This window comes from Lissotriton helveticus, chromosome 12 (assembly GCF_964261635.1).
Source record: "Lissotriton helveticus chromosome 12, aLisHel1.1, whole genome shotgun sequence".
Classification (NCBI taxonomy): Eukaryota; Metazoa; Chordata; class Amphibia; order Caudata; family Salamandridae; genus Lissotriton; species Lissotriton helveticus.
In genome coordinates this window covers 603,373,620-603,399,841 of record NC_136073.1, presented here as the reverse complement: position 1 = coordinate 603,399,841, position 26,222 = coordinate 603,373,620, and the positions used below count along the sequence as shown (strand labels likewise).

At 49.1% G+C, this 26,222-nt stretch overlaps 1 protein-coding gene across 1 annotated transcript in view; it reads left to right on the top strand.

Annotated features, from left to right (window-relative positions):
* LOC144798401 (NACHT, LRR and PYD domains-containing protein 3-like) overlaps positions 1–26,222 on the top strand; it is a 546,600-nt gene that overhangs the window by 8,138 nt on the left and 512,240 nt on the right. The window lies entirely within an intron of this gene.

Sequence of the window (26,222 nt, the reverse complement as noted above, 5' to 3'; positions counted from 1 at the left end):
TCATTTTTTGGCACTCTTTCTTTAACCTTAATATAGCTCCTAACCTGGAATTTTAACGGCCTTACCCCCACATGCATCAACCTGTTTAGGAAGTGCAAACGGTGCGAATCGGTAAATTCGGCCGTTTGCACTTCCTAAATACGTTTTTGGGATGCATGAAACAATTCGCTATTTTTTGCATTTCTTAAAAATGCAAATGCAATTAAGGAATCGCACAAATGCGATTCCTTAATTGCATTTGCATTTTTAAATGCAATGCATCAATTTGTAAAAAATAGCGAATTTTGAAATTGGAAGTGCAAATTAACACGAGGTTGACCCTCGTGTTAATTTGCGAAAATGTTTAAAAAAGCAAAAAAATGCATTTTTTTAAACTTGCATGTTACAGACACACATGTCCTTAGGACATGTGTGTGTGAAACATGCACTTGAAAATACATTTCAGGGGTGCAGGGGGGGGTCCTTTGAACCCCCCTCTGCACCCTTGCAATGCATAAAAAAATTGTGAGTGCAAAAAAAAAAAAATGCAAAACGGCATTGATTCCTATGGGCCTCTAGGCCCATAGGAATCAATGTAATGCCATTCCTTAATTGCGATTCGCAATTAAGGAATCGCAATTTCCGAAAATTAAGAAATCCTAAAAACTTTTAGGATTTCTTGATGCATAGGATTTTGCATTTCCTAAATAGCGATTCCTTAATTTTCGCTATTTAAGAAATGCAAAATCCTAGATTGATGCATGTGGGGGTAAGAGTGTTAACTAGACAGAGGAGAATCCTCCAATATCTGCGTCAATCTGAGTTCAAAATTATCATCCTTCAAGAAACTTACATAAAATGCGAGGAATGGAAATCCATCTGTGATAAGCAGAGATAGATTGATTTCCCCTGCCACACAACACAATCTTGTGGTACTAAAGGTATAGCAGCTATTTTTAAACAGAACAGCTAGAGCAATGTTAGGTAAGGTTAATGTGGATTTTAAAGGGCGCTGGGTCATCTGTGATGTTAAAATCCAAAAGGAGTGGTACACCATAGTCAGTTATTACGGGCCTAAGATAAACCATGTAACCCCTTTAAATGCAATTTATAGTCACTTGATTCAATCTAATTATCCTATCATAATGGGGGGGGGGGGTTAATATTCTCTTGAACCCAGTCCTAGATAGGTCTAGTGGGGGGAAAGTAATCTCTTCAGGAATGGGTTCATTTGTAAAAGTTATGATTAGGGACTAAAGTTTGATAGATATTTGGAGAGAAAAATATAAGGGCCTGGGTGCACCGTCGGATTATACATTCAACGAAAAAAGTATGGACATTGCTCCGGTATTGATTTCTTCTTAATTGATTTAAGATTGCTGAAACACATGTCATCAATTAGACACGTCCCAGAACATCTCTCTGATCATTCTGCTGTTGCATTAGTCCTTCAAACGCCCAAATCTGAGTCTTGGAGGAGATGGACCTTTGATAGAACGCTCCTCTATTCCTTAATAATTGCACAGTTGAAGAAAGAAACACAAACTTTCTTTGACATTAACTTTAATTCTGCCTCATTAGAAATTATCTGGGATGCATATTAGGCATTTATTAGAGGGGTAGTGATAAGTCTGGCGGCTAAGAAACTTAAGGAGAATAGGAAGGTTGTTCTGAAATTGGAGGAAGATATCCTTAAAGCAAGAGTTGAGTGTGAATCCCGCCAGGAAGGGCTATTGGATGGGGAACAAGGTAGAGACCTAATGACCAAGAAGCAATTACTAAAAGACCATCTAGACAATATAATCAGGAAAAAATAGGAGGTCAGCAAACTAGCTAATTATGAGTGCGGGGAGGGATGTGGGAAGTTTCTTGCTTGGAAGTCTCGGATAAATCAAACTAGGAATTTAATCAAAGACATAGCACTTGACTCAGGCAAGGCCTCCTCAGATAATCTGAAAATAGAACAGGCCTTCAAGGTCTTTTTGCAAGCCTTGTATACAGAAGATCTAGTGGTCTCAGAGTCGCAAATTAAGAACTATATTGAGGATATACCACTCCCTTGCCGCATTGAGAGGCAAACTAGTTTGTTGAATTGAAAGATTGATTTAGCAGAATTGAAGGCTGCGTTGAAACACTTAAAGAAGGGTAGTGCAGCGGAAACGGACACCATCTCAAATGAACTCTATGTGGTGTTGGCTGAAGAGATTGCTCCGGTTCTTGTGACTTTGTTTGATAGCATTTGTTCAGAAAACAACCCAGTACCTAAGTCATGGGATGAGGCCGCAGTTTTGTTGATTCTTAAACAAAATAAAAACCCAAAGAACTGCAAGTCATATCAACCTATATTCCTGCTAAATTGCGATTATAAAATCTTTGCACAAATTATAGCAGGGAGGCTGAATTTGGTAATGAGTTCCTTGGTTCATTCTGATCAGAAGCGATTCATCAGGGGACGTCAGCTTCATGAGCTAACACATGAGCTAATTGGGGCGATTGATATAGCCACTGCCCATAAATGTCCCCTGTCGATCTTTGCATTCGATGCGGCGAAGGTCTTTGATCGAGTGAACTGGTCTTTTTTAACATATATGATTTGACGGTTTGGGCTGGGTGACTACTTTATTAGAGCGATTAAAAATATCTACAAAACGTCGACTGCCAGACTTACTATTAATGGCAATCTTTCCAAATCAATTAAGTTAGAACGAGGGACGAGGCAGGGTTGCCTGTTATCCACTTTATTAGTTAATTTATGCTTAGAACCCCTGGCTTGTAGCATTAGGGCCAGTAATATATTTACTCCTTTTAGATGGGAGGGTTAAGAGAAAAAAATCGCCTTATATGCAGATGACTTGATGATCTTTTCCAGCGAATCCCCTGCTATCTTAGCCTGTCTGGAGAAACTATGGCCAAATTTCGGAAGGATTTCTAAATAACTCGCAAAAAACAGAGATTATGACATGGAACACTTCTGTAAGCTCAGTCACAACAAAACAGCAATTTCGATATTTTAGTATCCAAATTACTCACTATATTACTAAGAAGACCCTGGTAAATGTAGATCTTAAACAGAAAGAAATGGTTATGTTATTAAATTCTTGGAATAGTCTTGCACTATCTATTTTGGCCCGATCTAACTTAATTAAGATGTAAATTTTGCCAAAGTTCACTTTTATCTTTAACACGATTCCTTTATTATTTGATCAGTCTTCTTTGAAAAAAGCGTAAGGATCAATACATAGTTTTCTCTGGGCTAATAAGGGATGAGGATTGCTTGGAGGAAGTTGAGATGCTCAAAAGTAGAGGGGGGTATTGCTAGCCCAGATCTCTGCCTTTACTCTTTGGCCTTTCAGCTAAAGAACGTAAGACCTCTCCTTGCTAGCCATGTCTACAAATACCCCTCAAGGGGGCAATAGTGTTCTGTTTATGTTTGAACACCCAAAATTCTTTAAAAAAAATAAAACTTAAGGTTTTAAGTTCGGCCTGTGAAGTTTGGTTTCAAATCAGGAAGATCCTGAGGATCTCTCATTGTCGTGCAGGGGCCCCATCTGGAACTCCCCAAGTACGCCAGTCTGCTTAAAAGATGACCTATCCGGTGTATTACAGGAGGAAGGTATTATGAGTTGGGGCCAACTGCTTCAAGGGAATACATTTGATCAACTATAGCTGGGCCTCACATTTGGACAAAGAAGAAGAAGATAGTGTAGATCATGAATTCTCTCTTCGTGGCCGTCTATCAAAACAAAAGGAGGTTTCCAAATGATACTGGCTTCTGATTAAGAGTGAACCCCCTTTAGTACCTATGGAGGAGTCCTGGAAAAGAGACCTGCCTTCGACCAACGTAACACGCCTTTGGCAAGCATTGATGCGCACTCTTTGGAATGTGGTTAAAGCTGCCTATCTTTAGAGGAACCATCTGTTTACACTTCATAAGGCATATTGGTCTCCAAAGAAGCTGGCCAAATTGGGAGGTGCTCATCGAAAGGTTTGTCCGAAATGCTAGTCTGATAATGCGGATGATCTGCACATGTTTTAGCAGTGTCCTTCCATCCAGGGCTTCTGGCAAAACATAGGTAAGACTGTCTCAGTGGTTCTGGGGCAAGAGATCAAGGTAAGCTTCAATCTGGTTATATTTGGGGTCCTACAGGAGGAGGGTATTAGTTATAATTTGTCTAATTCATAGGCGTCTCTTTTGTTTGTGTTGGTTCTTTTAGCTAGGCGTGAAATTTGCCTAAAATGGATTATACCACAATCACTCGTAATTGTTGATTGGGTGGTTTCCGTTAGGCGCATTTATAATTTAGATATGGCTGGTTCATAAAACAAAAAGATGCAAAAAATGGAGAAATTGGGTTGTTTGGGAGAATAAGGTTGGGTAAAATCTGGTTTGCTTTATGACTTCTTACACATAAACGTCCAATGATTATTAAATAAGTGAGTGTGGAGTTAGTGTATTTATTTTGCGGTGGTGAAAGGTATCTCCCCGCTACACTTATCACTAATTTCTTTCAGAATCTTGGCAACTGGTTTTGTTGGATCCCAGGGGCCTAGTAACTCGAAGGTATCATTACGCTTGTATAGTGATCCTTAAATAAACCTTGGTTTGCATTAAGATGTCTCACTTATTTATGTTAAATGAGGACAAAAAAAAGAACATTCCAAACCTATTTAGAAAAATTAGTACAGTTTAATAAATAAAATTATATATAAAAATGACAAAAATCCAATAGGGCAAACCAAAGTTATACATTTTAAAATGTTATGGTTCAAAATAGCGTCACAAAGTGTTATGCGCCAACCTCGGTCATCTTGTTGAGCTAGACCAGTACCTAGGCGCAAGTTGAGGCTAAGCGTGATTGAGCACAGGTTGGAAAAAGAAATCTTGTTTGTCACAGTCAAAATGTTTCCCTTTGGACTTAAGGCCTGATTTAGATCTTGGCGGGTCTGGTCCCACCATTGCTTTTTCGTAAGCTTCTGAGTTACTTGTCTCACTATGAATCGTTTGGTAACATTAGCTTCCACTTTGTTTATTTTTACATTGTTGTTACATGCAATTTTTGTTTATGTGTCATACTTGAGTATACAACTTACCACTGAATGGGGAAAAATGTACACACCTGTATTGACTCATTAAAAAAACGTTTTTAGTGGTCAGGGTTGTGGGTGTTGTGCTTGTGGTGCCTGCGAGTGTACATACAATAGTGTATAAATGCTGTTGGTGTGCAATGCCATATTAACAAAAAGGGCATTACACATTGCCGATATATACATTACGACACATTCACAACACACAAATGTGTATTGGGATAATGATAAGTAGTACTTACCACTCCCCACAGCAGCAGGGCCTCACTCCGTTAAGAATCTGCCGCCAGGACACCCCCAGCACAATGGAAACATCTAAATCTGCTCACACCTGCCCGCTGTCCTGACTGCGACGGAGTACTGCTAGCCAGCATAGAAGACCGCCACCACAGCGGAAATCTGTTTATTGTTGCAACATCTAAATACAGAAAAACACCCAAGGTGATGGACGGAATGTTGCACATTGGCATAACATTCACCCCCAGTCGCAGATCTGGGTATAATCCATCGTTATTTTGTTCACCACGCCACCCCAGTTCAGACATGGCCATATGCAAATCAGTCTTGACCCAGTGCCTCATGGTAACATTCCAGCCCGAACTGCCAAGCCATGTCTTCCTTGGACCGGAATCAAGCATCCTAGGACCGGTTTCTGGCTATCACACGCCACCCTAGTTCAGACACACCGGTGGAGGAATCTTGGAATATCTGCAATTTTTTGCCATTTGTGTATGTTTTACGTGAGCTTGGCAAATCTATAGCCATCCAGTGTGACATTTTGAAGATTTCCTCTTATTCGTGGTTCTATAATCAGAGGGAGACACTAGTGTATATGTATATATATATATATATATATTCACTGAAAAAACCATAGGTTTGACACCAGTTATAGTTAGCTGGAAATTTTACTGACATAAAACCATTGAAATTCCCACGTTATAGGTAGTTGGACTCACTATGACTTGCGCGCCTGCAATGCACTGCTGAGGGGGATTCATCAAGTGGGGGCTGAGATAAAAGGGGGGTCCCAAAACGTGTTTTCCCCATGTTATTTTCCATAGGACGTTTAGACACGGCTACAGCTCGAACGGCTGAATGGATTAATAAGAAATTTGGTAGAAAGGTAGGGTCCGGCTCGCAGATTACGCTTTTCTTTGAATGGTGTAAATCTGTTCAGTAGTTGCTGAGAAAATTAACTTTGAAAAAATATATATTGGGCTAAATTGGGCTATATATATGTTAGAGCCCAAATGTAGCCCAATGTAGCCCAATGTAGCCCAATGTAGCCCAATGTAGCCCAAAGATGGCCACCAGAGACAAAAAAAAACAAATGTAGCCCAAATATCAGCCAGATGTAGCCCAACTATACCCCAATGACAGAATGTCCCAGAGTGTTCTAAAGAACAACTAGAGCGCCAACAGTCTTACTTATGACAAAAGTATGGCACACCTGAAGTCATCTTGATTGGAATAAAGTGTTAACACTTAAAACATTTAATTTGCAAAGGAAAAAAATGAGGGGGTTCATTTTGCCATAGAAATTATGATTAGTGCTGAAGAAAGAAAAATGAGGGCACATTTTGAGTGACTCCTCAAATCCTCTTATATTTCATTAAAAAAATTCTGGTATGCAGTCTCCCAAGATGGCCACCAGAGACAAAAGAGCCCAAATGTAGCCCAAATATCAGCCAGATGTAGCCCAACTATAGCCCAATGACAGAATGTCTCAGAGTGTTCTAAAGAACAACTAGAACGCTAACAGTCTTACTTATGACAAAAGTATGGCACACCTGAAGTCATCTTGATTGGAATAAAGTGGTAACACTTAATACATTTAATTTGAAAAGGAACAAAATGAGGGGTTTCATTTTGCCATAGAAATTTTATATATATATATATATATTCACTGAAAAAACCATAGGTTTTAAACACGTTATAGTTAGGAAGTAGCAATTTAAAAAACCTATGAAATTCACTGAAAAACCCATAGGTTTTACACATGGTATAGTTAGGAAATAGCATTTACAAAACCTATGAAATTCACTGAAAAAACCATAGGTTTGACACCAGTTATAGTTAGCTAGAAATTTTACTAGCATAAAACCAATGAAATTCCCACGTTATAGTTAGTTGGACTCACTATAACTTGCGCGTGCAATGCACTGCTGATGACGTCACATATTACATCACTCATGACATGGTCAGTGACATCAGTCATGACATCACTGATGACACCATCCTTGTGACAGAGTGACAGACCTCTTTTCACTGTAATGTAACCCTTGAAACACATATTCAAAAATAGAAACTAAAATTTTCAAAAGAATTGAGATACCCATACCAGTTACAACAACCAATTCAATAATTCCACCATCTATATACACATCCACTCATTGATCAACAGTTCTATATAGTCACTCGTACATATACTCACTCATGATATGTAGTGATACACCTATACATCCTGTTACACACCGACAGTCATCCAAAAGATACTCTCACACATATTCACACATGTAAATAAACTATTGAACATCCATTTATTTGCATATACAGCTATACACACACAACCACCTTACTTCTACGGAAACTTACACATACTTACTCTCTTAAACAATCACTTATAGAAACACATACTTATCTAAACAGGAACTCTTACAATCTCTTTCTCTCACATATACTCACTTATATACATCAATATTCACATATATTAGATTAAAACATATGTAGTTACTGATAAAGACACTAGTGAGACAGTCATTCACTCACTAACACACACATATACACACTCTTCCACCCATACAGTCCTGCACATATGCTGTCTTCAAAACACATACAAAGAGAGAGTCAGTCATTCATGCATCTATGTGTTAAGTAATACCCCCACCAAACCATACAAACACTCATACAGATACTAACAAAAACATCTAATAACCCATATACATACACATGTAGCTACTCACCAACCCATGCAACCACTTATTCACAAAGTGAAACACTAATACATATATTTAAATATTTAAACATTACTCTCTAATATATGTATTATACACTTAATAAACCAGTTAACCAATCAAATTTTTTTTTTAAACATCCAAGTAATCACTTATTTAAACATTTATTCTTCCATCAACTTTTACATATACATATATAACACATATTTATTTTTTTAAAAGACACACATTCACTGGATAGTGTCATCAGTGATGTCATGACTGATGTCACTGACCATGTCATGAGTGATGTAATATGTGACGTCATCAGCAGTGCATTGCACGCCAAGTTATAGTGAGTCCAACTAACTATAACGTGGGAATATATATATATTTATATATATATATATATATATATATATTCCAACAACGATTTCCAAGGAAATCAACAAAGCCGCCACTCCAGTCACACGAAATGGTGTAGACAAAGTTAATTTATTCTTAAATCCATTTGAGCATTTTAGAACACAGCACAACCAACGCGTTTCGGTAGCTCCTTCTACCTTGATCATGGTTGCTCACAACTGTTTGCTAATCACTATTTAAAAAGGAGATCCCACCCACCACAATCACGTGATAAACCTCATTCCTGTCACCCTGATAGGAATTCTGGGACTTGTAGTTCTATTTTTTTTTTTTTTATATATATATATTTTTCACACTGTTGAATGCTGTACTGTAAATTATTTGGTCATTTGTTGTTACATGTTGCGTTTTGAATAGGCAACCTTGCCCTGTGTATGTAACCGATTGTTTAAGGTTGATCAAATGAAATTGAATTGAGAAGGAAATTAAAGTACTCTTCTCAAGAAAAATTAAGTATTGTTTCCTTTAATACCTACTTTTGAATGTATTAGATCATGGGAACAGTCCAGCCCGAACTGCTAAGCCATGTCTTTCCTGGACCAGAATCAAGCATCCTAGGACCGGTTTCTGGCTATCAGTCGTCATCAGCCAGGATAGCTTGACTCCAGTGGTGTAGTGAGCACGGGACCTACGTCCGGGCATACCCTTCACACATAGGGCGAACAGCAAAACACACAAGGTGATGGACGGAATGTTGCACATTGGCAAAACATTCACCCCCAGTCACAGATCTGGGTTTAATCCATCGTTATTTTGCTCACCACGCCACCCCAATTCAGACATGGCCCTATTCAAATCAGTCTTGACCCTGTGCCTCATGGGAACAGTCCAGCCCGAACTGCCGAGCCATGTCTTCCCTGGACTGGAATCAAGCATCCTAGGACCGGTTTCTGACTATCATGACAACATCTAAATACGGCGCGTGGACTGCTGCCAGTTCAACGGAGTACTTGGAACCTCTGCCATGGTGGGATGGCAGTATTACCGTCAAGATCTAAATCAGGCCCTTAGTCTCTGAAATAGAAGCCAAAAATCCTTAGCAGGGCAGGAAGCTGTGTCCAAAGAACGCTCCACGCCAATGGACAGCTGCTTGACGAGGTCTCGGTGAAGCTTTTGACTTTTGGTGGAAAAGCTCATAGCAGGAGAAATTTAAATTTAGCTCCTAGAGAAAATAATCTCTGGCCGGATACCTTTTACGCCTTCACCTTATGAAGATTTAGACCTTCAGACGTAGTCACTTTTTTGAAGCTCAAATTCTTCCAGTAGGTCTAAGTCTCAAGGCTGTGGCCGAAGAGGGCTCAACAAGGCAAGATCCCTTCTCCGTGAGATCCTATTGAATCTGATTTGCTGCTGTGAAAAAGCTCTGAGCTGGAGCAACCCGACTATTTGACCCAGCAGCAATTCACCTTTGTTGGATCAACTTAGCAAAAATGTTTTCAAGTCCGGGATTGCAGGAATCCTTAGAAGGAGTACACTTTGAAGGGTTCAGGACCTTGGGGACAGCACTTGAGGGTAAAGACTCACTCGAGCGGGGGCCAGCAGCAGGGTCCAGGGCAAGTACAGTTGGAACTGGTCAGATGGGCAGTTGCAGGAAAGGCCTCATGTAGTTTGTTGTGTCCTTGTAGCTTGAAGAGAGGTCTGGGTTATGACGGGTTAAATTCAATACTTTGTCCTGGGTACAATAAAGAGAGCAGGTCCAGGCTTCAGGGCTCTTCCCAGGTCACAGATAGCTGGGCCAGTCCTTTTCGGTTCTTCCACAGGTCCAGAAAGTGTTCTGAGGAGAGTACTATAGGTACCATATTTATACCTGTCACCACCCTGTGGGTGGGGGCAACTCCTTGTCACTCCCTAACAAATAGTAAAAAGCTACATAATGTAATCCTAACCACGTTTGCAGTGATCCCTAGGTGCCCTACTGCAAATAATCAAATGGTGCCCCTCTCTGCCTAAAATCAAGATAGTAGAATATGTTCTCCTTTATGAAGAGCTCCTGTGCCAACCCTAGAGGTGTAGCCAGGGAAAGGAGCAACTGCTGCTCTGTAGCTACTCAAAGCCTGTTCTGGCGTAAGCTCCTCTCCCATTACGATTGGTACCTGGCTGGCTGGAAGGACACATGAAGGGTTTGACCTAGATGTTAGACACATCTGCCTGGGTCAGGGTAGGATCCGTTGAAGATAATTACGTTTCAGGGCATAGCCAAGATGATTAGCCTCCCAGAGGAACAAAACACCTCTCCACACCCAAGGCCTCTGTCTAATCTCTTTGAGAAAGTTCACACCTCATTAAAGGAGCTATTCAATTCCTAGGTGATAGTTGCAGCTCATGCAAATAGGCTTCTAGAGGCTTTAGGCAGGGAAAGGGTAACTTTTCTAAAAGTATCCTTTCCACATTATTTATTACAGATCCGACTTCTCCAGTAAATTTGGCTTGTAATAAATACTTCAAAAAGTCCAAAAATGATCTTTAAATGTGTTACCAAGCTATAGAAAACAATATTGAGTTTAATATTGTATCCCAATGCTTTCCTATGGAACAGCCAAGTCTGCTACGGTTAAAACAGCTTTGGATAATACTATGGAAACTATATTTTGCTCTACATAACACTATATAATCATTCATAGGGCAGCTTTTCATAGTATATTTTTGATAATTTTTAAGATGACCATAGCTCATATCCCGGATATCTAACCTAGAAAAGTGCTGAAGTACAGTTAAAATATCATAGACAAATGATCCAGTCTCCACAGTAGGAACAAGACATTTCAAAGCCATAAGACTTCTTAAGGACTTTTCTTTAGCGGGTAATAGACAATTATACCATCGTAAAAAAGCAGCCACTCCTGTTATAAAAGAGCTCACCAATCCTATTTTCAATTTTACAGGCTCTATTGAGACCATAGAGTTTAAAGAGCAAGTTGTGATGACAGGTTATCAAGATGTCTCTGAACACCTTTAGGAGTCAGGTCTAACAGGACAATATTGTCTGCGTTGTGAAGGGTGACTAAGGAATAAAAGCCTAATTTTGGGGTATCACCAGCTACCTTACTTAACACAACGGGCAAGTCCGCCATATATAGCAAAAAAACGAGGGGACCAATAGGAATACCTGTTTGATTTAATTTCTAGTAGGGATTTTTGGAGTCAAACCTCGCCTGCCTCCTAACATCACATGACACCAAGTAGAGGGGTGACAAGCAATAATGAGTTTCAGAAGACCCCCTGGTATTCCCATGGAACACAACTTCCTCCAAATGGTCTGCCTGTCTACGTGAAGCAGTTGAATAATCGATATAGGCCACATAGACTGGCATCCCCCTTCGTTTCACATATTTCTCCAAAATAAGGTGTCTTTACAGTTATATGATTCAAAGTAGAGTGACTTATTTATTTATTTATAAAGTTTTATATAGCACAAACGTGATCCACGAGGGTATCAGAGCGCTTTACAGTATATAGTTAAAGACATAAGAAATGAGGTAGTATACATGCATTTGATATTCGTCATTACTCACAAAAGAGGTAAGAAGTATAAGATAACATAGGTATAAGATAACATAGGTGACCAGTGGACGACACATGAAGATCATAGAGGGCAGCAGCACATTAGAATCTAAACAGTTATTGCGCCTTAGGTCAGTATTGTGGAAATAAACAAACATATAATGTTCTCTTTCAATCCACACGAGGTAACCATTTATATGAGGATCGTATCCTCTTAGGACGTAAATTTGTTCATTAGGAGTATTTTTACCTCTTTTTTGAAGGCAGTAAAGGAAGAGATTCCCCAAACCACTGGAGGTAAGGAGTTCCAAATCTTTGGAGCGAACCCTGAAAAAGCTCTGCAACCAGTTCTCTTTTTATGAAAGGATTGTGGTTTCAGAAGTAAAGAACTCGCGCTTCATAGTTGTCTGCAACCTCTGGATCGTTCAAGCTTTAGGGCTAGGTAACTGGGTGTGTTGTTATATAGTGCTTTATGAGTCATGCAAGCAACCTTTAGTTGTATTCTTGCCTCATATGGCAGCCAATTCAGCGTTTTCAAGGTCGGGAAATGTGCCTATTTCTTTTAGATCCTGATACCAATCTTGCTGCAACTTTAAGTGAAGCCCTCAGCGGAGCCAGCTTGTCTCTGTGGAGACCACAGAGAGTAGTGCTTCCAAAGTCTAATCTTGATAGCACTAAGGCTTGCACTTTCATTTTTAAGTCGGTCTGAGGGAGGAAGGGTTTAGGTTTCCTTAGTAGACTCATCTGGTGATTGGCTCCCTTGGTGGCCTTAGTGATGTGCGACTGCATATTCAGGTGTTTGTCTATGGTGACTCCCAGGGATTTCGCAGAATCAATGATGAGGGGAGCACAGCCAATGGCTGTTAAATGTTTCAACCATTGCTCTATCTTTGGTGTGTGATTGGGTGGGGAGATGAGAATGAATTCTGGTTTTTAGGTCTCGCCTGTCGATGTGCATGCGCATCGAGCTTGCGAGACTATGGGGGCTTATCCACTCTTTATCCAACTTCCAAGGAATCGTGGCGATTCCTTGCAGTGCCCGTGACTTTTAAGCTCAATGCGCATGTGCATTGAGCTTAAAAGCTCGTGCACATCAGTTCCCTCAGCCGCAATCGCCGTCTGTTCCCTCTGCCGCATTCCTCCGACACCTTTGAAGTGAAGCTTAGCTTCACTTCAAAGGCCCCGGGTTCTTCACACCCACATGCCGCTCTCCCCTCTCCGCCCCCTCCCCTGCCCGCAATGTGCATTTCTCCTACACCCCCTCCCGACAGCAATGCCCTCCGTCTGTTTTACAATTTGAAGAGGTGCCTCCTCACATTTCACTTCACTGCCTTCCAACCTCATGTTTGAAACTTTAGTCACCATCTCCTGTTTGTCGTACCCCAAGCAGCGGTGCACGCACTACAATTCGCTCTTTTTTTTAACTCTCCATGTTTCTGCCTGTTTCACTCTCTCTTTTAACTCTCACCCCCCTCTCCATTTACTTACACAAATCTCGCAGATACCCCAAGCAGCGGTGCACGCAGTACCAATCCTTCTGTTACGCCACATCTCGCAGCTTAGATTCATTCCCTCTTTCTTTTAACTCTCCACGTTTCTGCCTGTTTCACTCTCTCTTCCAACTCTCACCCCCCTCTCCATTTACTTACACAAATCTCGCAGATACCCCAAGCAGCGGTGCACGCACTACAAATCCTTCTGTTATGCCACATCTCGCAGCTTAGATTCATTCGCTCTTTCTTTTAACTCTCTACGTTTCTGCCTGTTTCACTCTCTCTTTTAACTCGCACCCCCCTCTCCATTTACGTTTCTGCCTGTTTCACTCAGCCACGCAACGCCACTCAGCCACGCAACGCCACTCAGGCACGCAACGCCACTCAGCCACGCAACGCCACTCAGCCACGCAACGCCACTCACGCAACGCCACTCACGCAACGCCACTCACGCAACGCCACTCACACAGGCAACGCCACGCACACACGCAACGCCACGCACCCACGCAACGCCACTCAGCCACGCAACGCCACTCAGCCACGCAACTCAGCCACGCAACGCCACTCAGCCACGCAACGCCACTCAGCCACGCAATGCCACTCAGCCACGCACACACGCAACGCCACTCACCCACGCAACGCCACTCACCCACGCAACGCCACTCACCCACGCAACGCCACTCAGCCACGCAACGCCACTCAGCCACGCAACGCCACTCAGCCACGCAACGCCACTCAGCCACGCAACGCCACTCAGCCACGCAACGCCACTCAGCCACGCAACGCCACTCAGCCACGCAACGCCACTCAGCCACGCAACGCCACTCAGCCACGCAACGCCACTCAGCCACGCAACGCCACTCAGCCACGCAACGCCACTGAGCCACGCAACGCCACTCAGCCATGCAACGCCACTCAGCCACGCAACGCCACTCAGCCACGCAACGCCACTCACCCACGCAACGCCACTCAGCCACGCAACGCCACTCACCCACGCAACGCCACTCACCCACGCAACGCCACTCACCCAAGCAACGCCAATCACCCACGCAACGCAACGCCACTCACCCACGCAACGCCACTCACCCACGCAACGCCACTCACCCACGCAACGCCACTCACCCACGCAACGCCACTCACCCACGCAACGCCAATCACCCACGCAACGCAACGCCACTCACACACGCAACGCCACTCACCCACGCAACGCCACTCACCCACGCAACGCCACTCACCCACGCAACGCCACTCACCCACGCAACGCCACTCACCCACGCAACGCCACTCACCCACGCAACGCCACTCACACGCGCAACGCCACTCACACGCGCAACGCCACTCACACACGCAACGCCACACACACACGCCACGCCACACACACACGCAACGCCACACACACACACAACGCCACACACACACGCAACGCCACTCACACACGCAACGCCACTCACCCACGCAACGCCACTCACCCACGCAACGCCACTCACCCACGCAACGCCACTCACCCACGCAACGCCACTCACACACGCAACGCCACTCACACACGCAACGCCACTCACACACGCAACGCCACTCACCCAAGGAACGCCACTCAGCCCCGCAACGCCACTCACACACAACGCCACTCACACACAACGCCACTCACACGCAACGCCACTCACACACGCAACGCCACTCACACGCAACGCCACTCACATGCAACGCCACACACACACGCAACTCCACACACTCACGCAACCCCACTCACACACGCAACGCCACTCACACACGCAACGCCACTCACACACGCAACGCCACTCACACACGCAACGCCACTCACACACGCAACGCCACTCACCCACGCAACGCCACTCACACACGCAACGCCACTCACCCACGCAACGCCACTCACCCACGCAACGCCACTCACCCACGCAACGCCACTCACCCACGCAACGCCACTCACACACGCAACGCCACTCACACACGCAACGCCACTCACACACGCAACGCCACTCACCCAAGGAACGCCACTCAGCCATGCAACGCCACTCACACGCAACGCCACTCACACGCAACGCCACTCACACACGCAACGCCACTCACACGCAACGCCACTCACATGCAACGCCACACACCCACGCAACGCCACTCACTCACGCAACCCCACTCACACACGCAACGCCACTCACACACGCAACGCCACTCACACACGCAACGCCACTCACACACGCAATGCCACTCACACACGCAACGCCACTCACACACGCAACGCCACTCACACACGCAACGCCACTCACACACGCAACGCCACTCACACATGCAACGCCACTCACACACGCAACGCCACACACACACGCAACGCCACACACACACGCCACGCCACACACACACGCAACGCCACACACACACGCAACGCCACACACACACGCAACGCCACTCACCCACGCAACGCCACTCACCCACGCAACGCCACTCACCCACGCAACGCCACTCACCCACGCAACGCCACTCACACACGCAACGCCACTCACACACGCAACGCCACTCACACACGCAACGCCACTCACACACGCAACGCCACTCACCCAAGGAACGCCACTCAGCCACGCAACGCCACTCACACGCAACGCCACTCACACACGCAACGCCACTCACACGCAACGCCACTCACATGCAACGCCACACACACACGCAACGCCACATACACGCAACGCCACTCACACACGCAACGCCACTCACACACGCAACGCCACTCATACACGCAACGCCACTCACACACGCAACGCCACTCACACACGCAATGCCGTTAGTATGTATATCATTGCACCTAAAAAACAGTTAATATTACAACCCACAAACGCCAGCACCTTTCCCCTCTGTTCCCGTACACATCCAGGCTCGCAATTCAACTCCCCCTCCCCAGACGCCAGCACCTCCCCTCTCTGTCCCTGCACACAGCCAGGCTCTCAGAACACAAAAAGACTTGAAAGTGAAATCGTCGACAAAATGAAATAATGACAGACGCATTACAAGCTACATGGCCTTGTACATTCCCTAATCAGCAGACCTACTATTCCCACCCCTCCCTCTACAGCCTGCTACGCCAAAAATAGCGCTTGTATCTATAGCATTGCACCTAAAAAAAATGTAATATTTTGACATGTTTATAAACGGAATGAAACACACAGAGTCAGTTCAATTCAACGGGCCTACTATTTCCCTCCTCCGACACAGAGTGACATCACAGAGCCTCTAGCACATCCACGTGACTAAACAGTCCTCGCAACCCGCCATAACCCCCAACAATACGACGGACCTGCAGGGACCATTCTTTAATACCATTTACATGAACACAAAGCCAGGCCACAGACTCCAAGGCTTTCGTTACCAAAACTCCAGGATGCTAGACTACTTTAAGCGCCGTCGTCAAGATTGTAATCACTTGTGAAGTTCCTTTGGGGATGTGCTAATTTAGAACAGCAGGATGCGAGCCGGGTGTTACCTCGAGAACAACAACAAACCCCCCCAAAAACAAACCCACTGGAAGAAAATACTAACACTAGAAACGTGATGCTTTTTCGCTAAACTTAAACAATCCCACAGAACGAAAATACTAACACTAGAAACGTGATGTTTTTTTAACAAAACTTATTTACTTTACATAACCATGCCTAGTTTTTCACAACTTCCCTCTACAGCGTGGTATTTAAAATCGGCCTATTCTACGTCGACGCTTGTACAGACTAAAGATTTCCTATGTTGCCTTCAGTGAAACATTTCCGATGTTACCTTCTTTTGGATAACTACCATATTTCTTATACACACACATTAAGGGGTGCATCCGCAGCAGCCTCACCATCACTCACCCTCACCCTCACTCACCCTCAACCCCTCATGCTATTTTGAAGGGTAACTTGGAGCAGACAGTTCAAGTCGAATTACGGTAAGGCCACTCAGCCACGCAACGCCACTCAACGCCACTCACCCACGCAACGCCACTCACGCACGCAACGCCACTCACCCACTCACCCACGCAACGCCACTCACCCACGCAACGCCACTCACCCACGCAACGCCACTCACCCACGCAACGCCACTCAGCCACGTAATGCCACTCAGGCACGCAACGCCACTCACACACGCAACGCCACTCACCCACGCAACGCCACTCACCCACGCAACGCCACTCACCCACGCAACGCCACTCACCCACGCAACGCCACTCACCCACGCAACGCCACTCACCCACGCAACGCCACTCAGCCACGCAATGCCACTCAGCCACGCAACGCCACTCACACACGCCACTCACACACGCAACGCCACTCAGCCACGCAACGCCACTCAGCCACGCAACGCCACTCAGCCACGCAACGCTACTCAGCCACGCAACGCCACTCAGCCACGCAACGCCACTCAGCCACGCAACGCCACTCACACACGCAACGCCACTCCCCCACGCAACGCCACTCACCCACGCAACGCCAATCACCCACGCAACGCAACGCCACTCACACACGCAACGCCACTCACACACGCAACGCCACTCACCCACGCAACGCCACTCACCCACGCAACGCCACTCACCCACGCAACGCCACTCACCCACGCAACGCCACTGACCCACGCAACGCCACTCAGCCACGCAACGCCACTCAGCCACGCAACGCCACTCACCCACGCAACGCCACTCACACACGCAACGCCACTCACCCACGCAACGCCACTCAGCCACGCAACGCCACTCAGCCACGCAACGCCACTCAGCCACGCAACGCCACTCAGCCATGCAACGCCACTCAGCCACGCAACGCCACTCAGCCACGCAACGCCACTCACCCACGCAACGCCACTCAGCCACGCAACGCCACTCAGCCACGCAACGCCACTCAGCCACGCAACGCCACTCAGCCACGCAACGCCACTCACACACGCAACGCCACTCACCCACGCAACGCCACCCACGCAACGCCACCCACGCAACGCAACGCCACTCACACACGCAACGCCACTCACCCACGCAACGCCACTCACCCACGCAACGCCACTCACCCACGCAACGCCACTCACGCAACGCCAATCACCCACGCAACGCAACGCCACTCACACACGCAACGCCACTCACCCACGCAACGCCACTCACCCACGCAACGCCACTCACCCACGCAACGCCACTCACACGCGCAACGCCACTCACACGCGCAACGCCACTCAGCCACGCAACGCCACTCAGCCACGCAACGCCACTCACCCACGCAACGCCACTCACCCACGCAACGCCACTCACCCACGCAACGCCACTCACCCACGCAACGCCACTCACCCACGCAACGCCACTCACCCACGCAACGCCACTCACGCAACGCCACTCACCCACGCAACGCCACTCACCCACGCAACGCCACTCACTCACGCAACGCCACTCACACACGCAACGCCACTCACACACGCAACGCCACTCACACACGCAACGCCACTCACACACGCAACGCCACTCACACACGCAACGCCACTCACACACGCAACGCCACTCACACACGCAACGCCACTCACACACGCAACGCCACTCACACACGCAACGCCACTCACACACGCAACGCCACACACACACGCAACGCCACACACACACGCAACGCCACACACACACGCAACGCCACACACACACGCAACGCCACTCACACACGCAACGCCACTCACACACGCAACGCCACTCACCCACGCAACGCCACTCACCCACGCAACGCCACTCACCCACGCAACGCCACTCAGCCACGCAACGCCACTCAGCCACGCAACGCCACTCACACGCAACCCCACTCACACACGCAACGCCACTCACACACGCAACGCCACTCACACGCAACGCCACTCACACGCAACGCCACTCACACACGCAACGCCACACACATGCAACGCCACTCACACACGCAACGCCACTCACACACGCAACGCCACTCACACACGCAACGCCACTCACACACGCAACGCCACTCACACACGCAACGCCGTTAGTATGTATAGCATTGCACCTAAAAAACAGTTAATATTACAACCCACAAACGGCAGCACCTCTCCCCTCTGTTCCCGTACACATCCAGGCTCGCAATTCAACTCCCCCTCCCCAGACGCCAGCACCTCCCCTCTCTGTCCCTGCACACAGCCAGGCTCTCAGAACACAAAAAGACTTGAAAGTGAAATCGTCGACAAAATGAAATAATGACAGACGCATTACAAGCTACATGGCCTTGTACATTCCCTAATCAGCAGACCTACTATTCCCACCCCTCCCTCTACAGCCTGCTACGCCAAAAATAGCGCTTGTATCTATAGCATTGCACCTGAAAAAAATGTAATATTTTGACATGTTTATAAACGGAATGAAACACACAGAGTCAGTTCAATTCAACGGGCCTACTATTTCCCTCCTCCGACACAGAGTGACATCACAGAGCCTCTAGCACATCCACGTGACTAAACAGTCCTCGCAACCCGCCATAACCCCCAACAATACGACGGACCTGCTGGGACCATTCTTTAATACCATTTACATGAACACAAAGCCAGGCCACAGACTCCAATGCTTTCGTTACCAAAACTCCAGGATGCTAGACTACTTTAAGCGCCGTCGTCAAGATTGTAATCACTTGGGAAGTTCCTTTGGGGATGTGCTAATTTAGAACAGCAGGATGCGAGCCGGGTGTTACCTCGAGAACAACAACAAACCCCCCCAAAAACAAACCCACTGGAAGAAAATACTAACACTAGAAACGTGATGCTTTTTCGCTAAACTTAAACAATCCCACTGAACGAAAATACTAACACTAGAAACGTGATGTTTTTTTAACAAAACTTATTTACTTTACATAACCATGCCTAGTATTTCACAACTTCCCTCTACAGCGTGGTATTTAAAATCGGCCTATTCTACGTCGACGCTTGTACAGACTAAAGATTTCCTATGTTGCCTTCAGTGAAACATTTCCGATGTTACCTTCTTTTGGATAACTACCATATTTCTTATACACACACATTAAGGGGCGCATCCGCAGCAGCCTCACCATCACTCACCCTCACCCTCACTCACCCTCAACCCCTCATGCTATTTTGAAGGGTAACTTGGAGCAGACAGTTCAAGTCGAATTACGGTAAGGCCACTCAGCCACTCAACGCCACTCACCCACGCAACGCCACTCACCCACGCAACGCCACTCACCCACGCAACGCCACTCACCCACGCAACGCCACTCACCCACTCACCCACGCAACGCCACTCAGCCACGCAACGCCACTCAGCCACGCAACGCCACTCACCCACGCAACGCCACTCACACACGCAACGCCACTCACCCACGCAACGCCACTCAGCCACGCAACGCCACTCAGCCACGCAACGCCACTCAGCCACGCAACGCCACTCAGCCATGCAACGCCACTCAGCCACGCAACGCCACTCAGCCACGCAACGCCACTCACCCACGCAACGCCACTCAGCCACGCAACGCCACTCAGCCACGCAACGCCACTCAGCCACGCAACGCCACTCAGCCACGCAACGCCACTCACACACGCAACGCCACTCACCCACGCAACGCCACCCATGCAACGCCACCCACGCAACGCAACGCCACTCACACACGCAACGCCACTCACCCACGCAACGCCACTCACCCACGCAACGCCACTCACCCACGCAACGCCACTCACGCAACGCCAATCACCCACGCAACGCAACGCCACTCACACACGCAACGCCACTCACCCACGCAACACCACTCACCCACGCAACGCCACTCACCCACGCAACGCCACTCACACGCGCAACGCCACTCACACGCGCAACGCCACTCACACGCGCAACGCCACTCAGCCACGCAACGCCACTCAGCCACGCAACGCCACTCACCCACGCAACGCCACTCACCCACGCAACGCCACTCACCCACGCAACGCCACTCACCCACGCAACGTCACTCACCCACGCAACGCCACTCACGCAACGCCACTCACCCACGCAACGCCACTCACCCACGCAACGCCACTCACTCACGCAACGCCACTCACACACGCAACGCCACTCACACACGCAACGCCACTCACACACGCAACGCCACTCACACACGCAACGCCACTCACACACGCAACGCCACTCACACACGCAACGCCACTCACACACGCAACGCCACTCACACACACAACGCCACTCACACACGCAACGCCACTCACACACGCAACGCCACACACACACGCAACGCCACACACACACGCAACGCCACACACACACGCAACGCCACACACACACGCAACGCCACTCACACACGCAACGCCACTCACACACGCAACGCCACTCACCCACGCAACGCCACTCACCCACGCAACGCCACTCACCCACGCAACGCCACTCAGCCACGCAACGCCACTCAGCCACGCAACGCCACTCACACGCAACCCCACTCACACACGCAACGCCACTCACACACGCAACGCCACTCACACGCAACGCCACTCACACGCAACGCCACTCACACACGCAACGCCACACACATGCAACGCCACTCACACACGCAACGCCACTCACACACGCAACGCCACTCACACACGCAACGCCACTCACACATGCAACGCCACTCACACACGCAACGCCGTTAGTATGTATAGCATTGCACCTAAAAAACAGTTAATATTACAACCCACAAACGGCAGCACCTCTCCCCTCTGTTCCCGTACACATCCAGGCTCGCAATTCAACTCCCCCTCCCCAGACGCCAGCACCTCCCCTCTCTGTCCCTGCACACAGCCAGGCTCTCAGAACACAAAAAGACTTGAAAGTGAAATCGTCGACAAAATGAAATAATGACAGACGCATTACAAGCTACATGGCCTTGTACATTCCCTAATCAGCAGACCTACTATTCCCACCCCTCCCTCTACAGCCTGCTACGCCAAAAATAGCGCTTGTATCTATAGCATTGCACCTAAAAAAAATGTAATATTTTGACATGTTTATAAACGGAATGAAACACACAGAGTCAGTTCAATTCAACGGGCCTACTATTTCCCTCCTCCGACACAGAGTGACATCACAGAGCCTCTAGCACATCCACGTGACTAAACAGTCCTCGCAACCCGCCATAACCCCCAACAATACGACGGACCTGCTGGGACCATTCTTTAATACCATTTACATGAACACAAAGCCAGGCCACAGACTCCAATGCTTTCGTTACCAAAACTCCAGGATGCTAGACTACTTTAAGCGCCGTCGTCAAGATTGTAATCACTTGGGAAGTTCCTTTGGGGATGTGCTAATTTAGAACAGCAGGATGCGAGCCGGGTGTTACCTCGAGAACAACAACAAACCCCCCCAAAAACAAACCCACTGGAAGAAAATACTAACACTAGAAACGTGATGCTTTTTCGCTAAACTTAAACAATCCCACTGAACGAAAATACTAACACTAGAAACGTGATGTTTTTTTAACAAAACTTATTTACTTTACATAACCATGCCTAGTATTTCACAACTTCCCTCTACAGCGTGGTATTTAAAATCGGCCTATTCTACGTCGACGCTTGTACAGACTAAAGATTTCCTATGTTGCCTTCAGTGAAACATTTCCGATGTTACCTTCTTTTGGATAACTACCATATTTCTTATACACACACATTAAGGGGCGCATCCGCAGCAGCCTCACCATCACTCACCCTCACCCTCACTCACCCTCAACCCCTCATGCTATTTTGAAGGGTAACTTGGAGCAGACAGTTCAAGTCGAATTACGGTAAGGCCACTCAGCCACTCAACGCCACTCACCCACGCAACGCCACTCACCCACGCAACGCCACTCACCCACGCAACGCCACTCACCCACGCAACGCCACTCACCCACTCACCCACGCAACGCCACTCACCCACGCAACGCCACGCACCCACGCAACGCCACTCACCCACGCAACGCCACTCACCCACGCAACGCCACTCAGCCACGCAACGCCACTCAGGCACGCAACGCCACTCACCCACGCAACGCCACTCACCCACGCAACGCCACTCACCCACGCAACGCCACTCACCCACGCAACGCCACTCACCCACGCAACGCCACTCACCCACGCAACGCCACTCACCCACGCAACGCCACTCACCCACGCAACGCCACTCACCCACGCAACGCCACTCAGCCACGCAATGCCACTCAGCCACGCAACGCCACTCACGCAACGCCACGCACACACGCAACGCCACTCAGCCACGCAACGCCACTCAGCCACGCAACGCCACTCAGCCACGCAACGCCACTCAGCCACGCAACGCCACTCAGCCACGCAACGCCACTCACACACGCAACGCCACTCACCCACGCAACGCCACTCATCCACGCAACGCCAATCACCCACGCAACGCTACGCCACTCACCCACGCAACGCTACGCCACTCACCCACGCAACGCTACGCCACTCACCCACGCAACGCCACTCACCCACGCAACGCCACTCACCCACGCAACGCCACTCACCCACGCAACCCCACTCACCCACGCAACGCCACTCACCCACGCAACGCCACTCACACACGCAACGCCACTCAGCCACGCAACGCCACTCAGCCACGCAACGCCACTCAGCCACGCAACGCCACTCAGCCACGCAACGCCACTCACCCATGCAACGCCACTCACCCACGCAACGCCACTCACCCACGCAACGCCACTCACCCACGCAACGCCACTCACCCACGCAACGCCACTCACCCACGCAACGCCACTCACCCACGCAACGCCACTCACACACGCAACGCCACTCACCCACGCAACACCACTCAGCCACGCAACGCCACTCAGCCACGCAACGCCACTCACCCACGCAACGCCACTCATCCACGCAACGCCACTCACCCACGCAATGCCACTCAGCCACGCAACGCCACTCAGCCACGCAACGCCACTCACCCACGCAACGCCACTCACCCACGCAACGCCACTCACCCACGCAACGCCACTCACCCACGCAACGCCACTCACCCACGCAACGCCACTCACCCACGCAACGCCACTCACCCACGCAACGCCACTCACCCACGCAACGCCACTCAGCCACGCAACGCCACTCAGCCACGCAACGCCACTCAGCCACGCAACGCCACTCAGGCACGCAACGCCACTCACACACGCAACGCCACTCACACACGCAACGCCACTCACCCACGCAACGCCACGCACCCACGCAATGCCACTCACCCACGCAACGCCACTCACCCACGCAACGCCACTCAGCCACGCAACGCCACTCAGCCACGCAACGCCACTCAGCCACGCAACGCCACTCAGCCACGCAACGCCACTCACACACGCAACGCCACGCACACACGCAACGCCACTCAGCCACGCAACGCCACTCAGCCACGCAACGCCACTCAGCCACGCAACGCCACTCAGCCACGCAACGCCACTCAGCCACGCAACGCCACTCAGCCACGCAACGCCACTCACACACGCAACGCCACTCACCCACGCAACGCCACTCACCCACGCAACGCCACTCACCCACGCAACGCCAATCACCCACGCAACGCAACGCCACTCACACACGCAACGCCACTCACCCACGCAACGCCACTCACCCACGCAACGCCACTCACCCACGCAACGCCACTCACCCACGCAACGCCACTCACCCACGCAACGCCACTCACCCACGCAACGCCACTCACCCACGCAACGCCACTCAGCCACGCAACGCCACTCACACACGCCACTCACACACGCAACGCCACGCACCCACGCAACACCACTCACCCACGCAACGCCACTCACCCACGCAACGCCACTCACCCACGCAACGCCACTCACCCACGCAACGCCACTCACCCACGCAATGCCACCCACGCAACGCCACTCACCCACGCAACGCCACTCACACACGCAACGCCACTCACCCACGCAACGCCACTCAGCCACGCAACGCCACTCACACACGCAACGCCACTCACACACGCAACGCCACGCAACGCCACTCAGCCACGCAACGCCACTCAACCACGCAACGCCACTCAGCCACGCAACGCCACTCAGCCACGCAACGCCACTCAGCCACGCAACGCCACTCAGCCACGCAACGCCACTCAGCCACGCAACGCCACTCAGCCGCGCAACGCCACTCAGCCGCGCAACGCCACTCACCGCGCAACGCCACTCAGCCGCGCAACGCCACTCAGCCGCGCAACGCCACTCAGCCGCGCAACGCCACTCACACGCGCAACGCCACTCACACGCGCAACGCCACTCACACGCGCAACGCCACTCAGCCACGCAACGCCACTCAGCCACGCAACGCCACTCAGCCACGCAACGCCACTCAGCCACGCAACGCCACTCACCCACACAACGCCACTCACCCACGCAACGCCACTCACCCACGCAACGCCACTCACCCACGCAACGCCACTCACCCACGCAACGCCACTCTGCCACGCAACGCCACTCACCCAAGGAACGCCACTCAGCCACGCAACGCCACTCACACGCAACGCCACTCACACGCAACCCCACTCACACACGCAACGCCACTCACACACGCAACGCCACTCACACACGCAACGCCACTCACACACGCAACGCCACTCACACACGCAACGCCACTCACACGCAACGCCACTCACACACGCAACGCCACACACACGCCACTTACGCAGCAATGTTCACGATTTTCATAATAAAACGAAGAACACAACTTTTATGGCAAATATTGCATCCGGCCTCTGACCCGTTCAGCACCACACCTGTCTTTACATTTATTTTTTGCCAAACAAAATCATCGTCCATCTTTC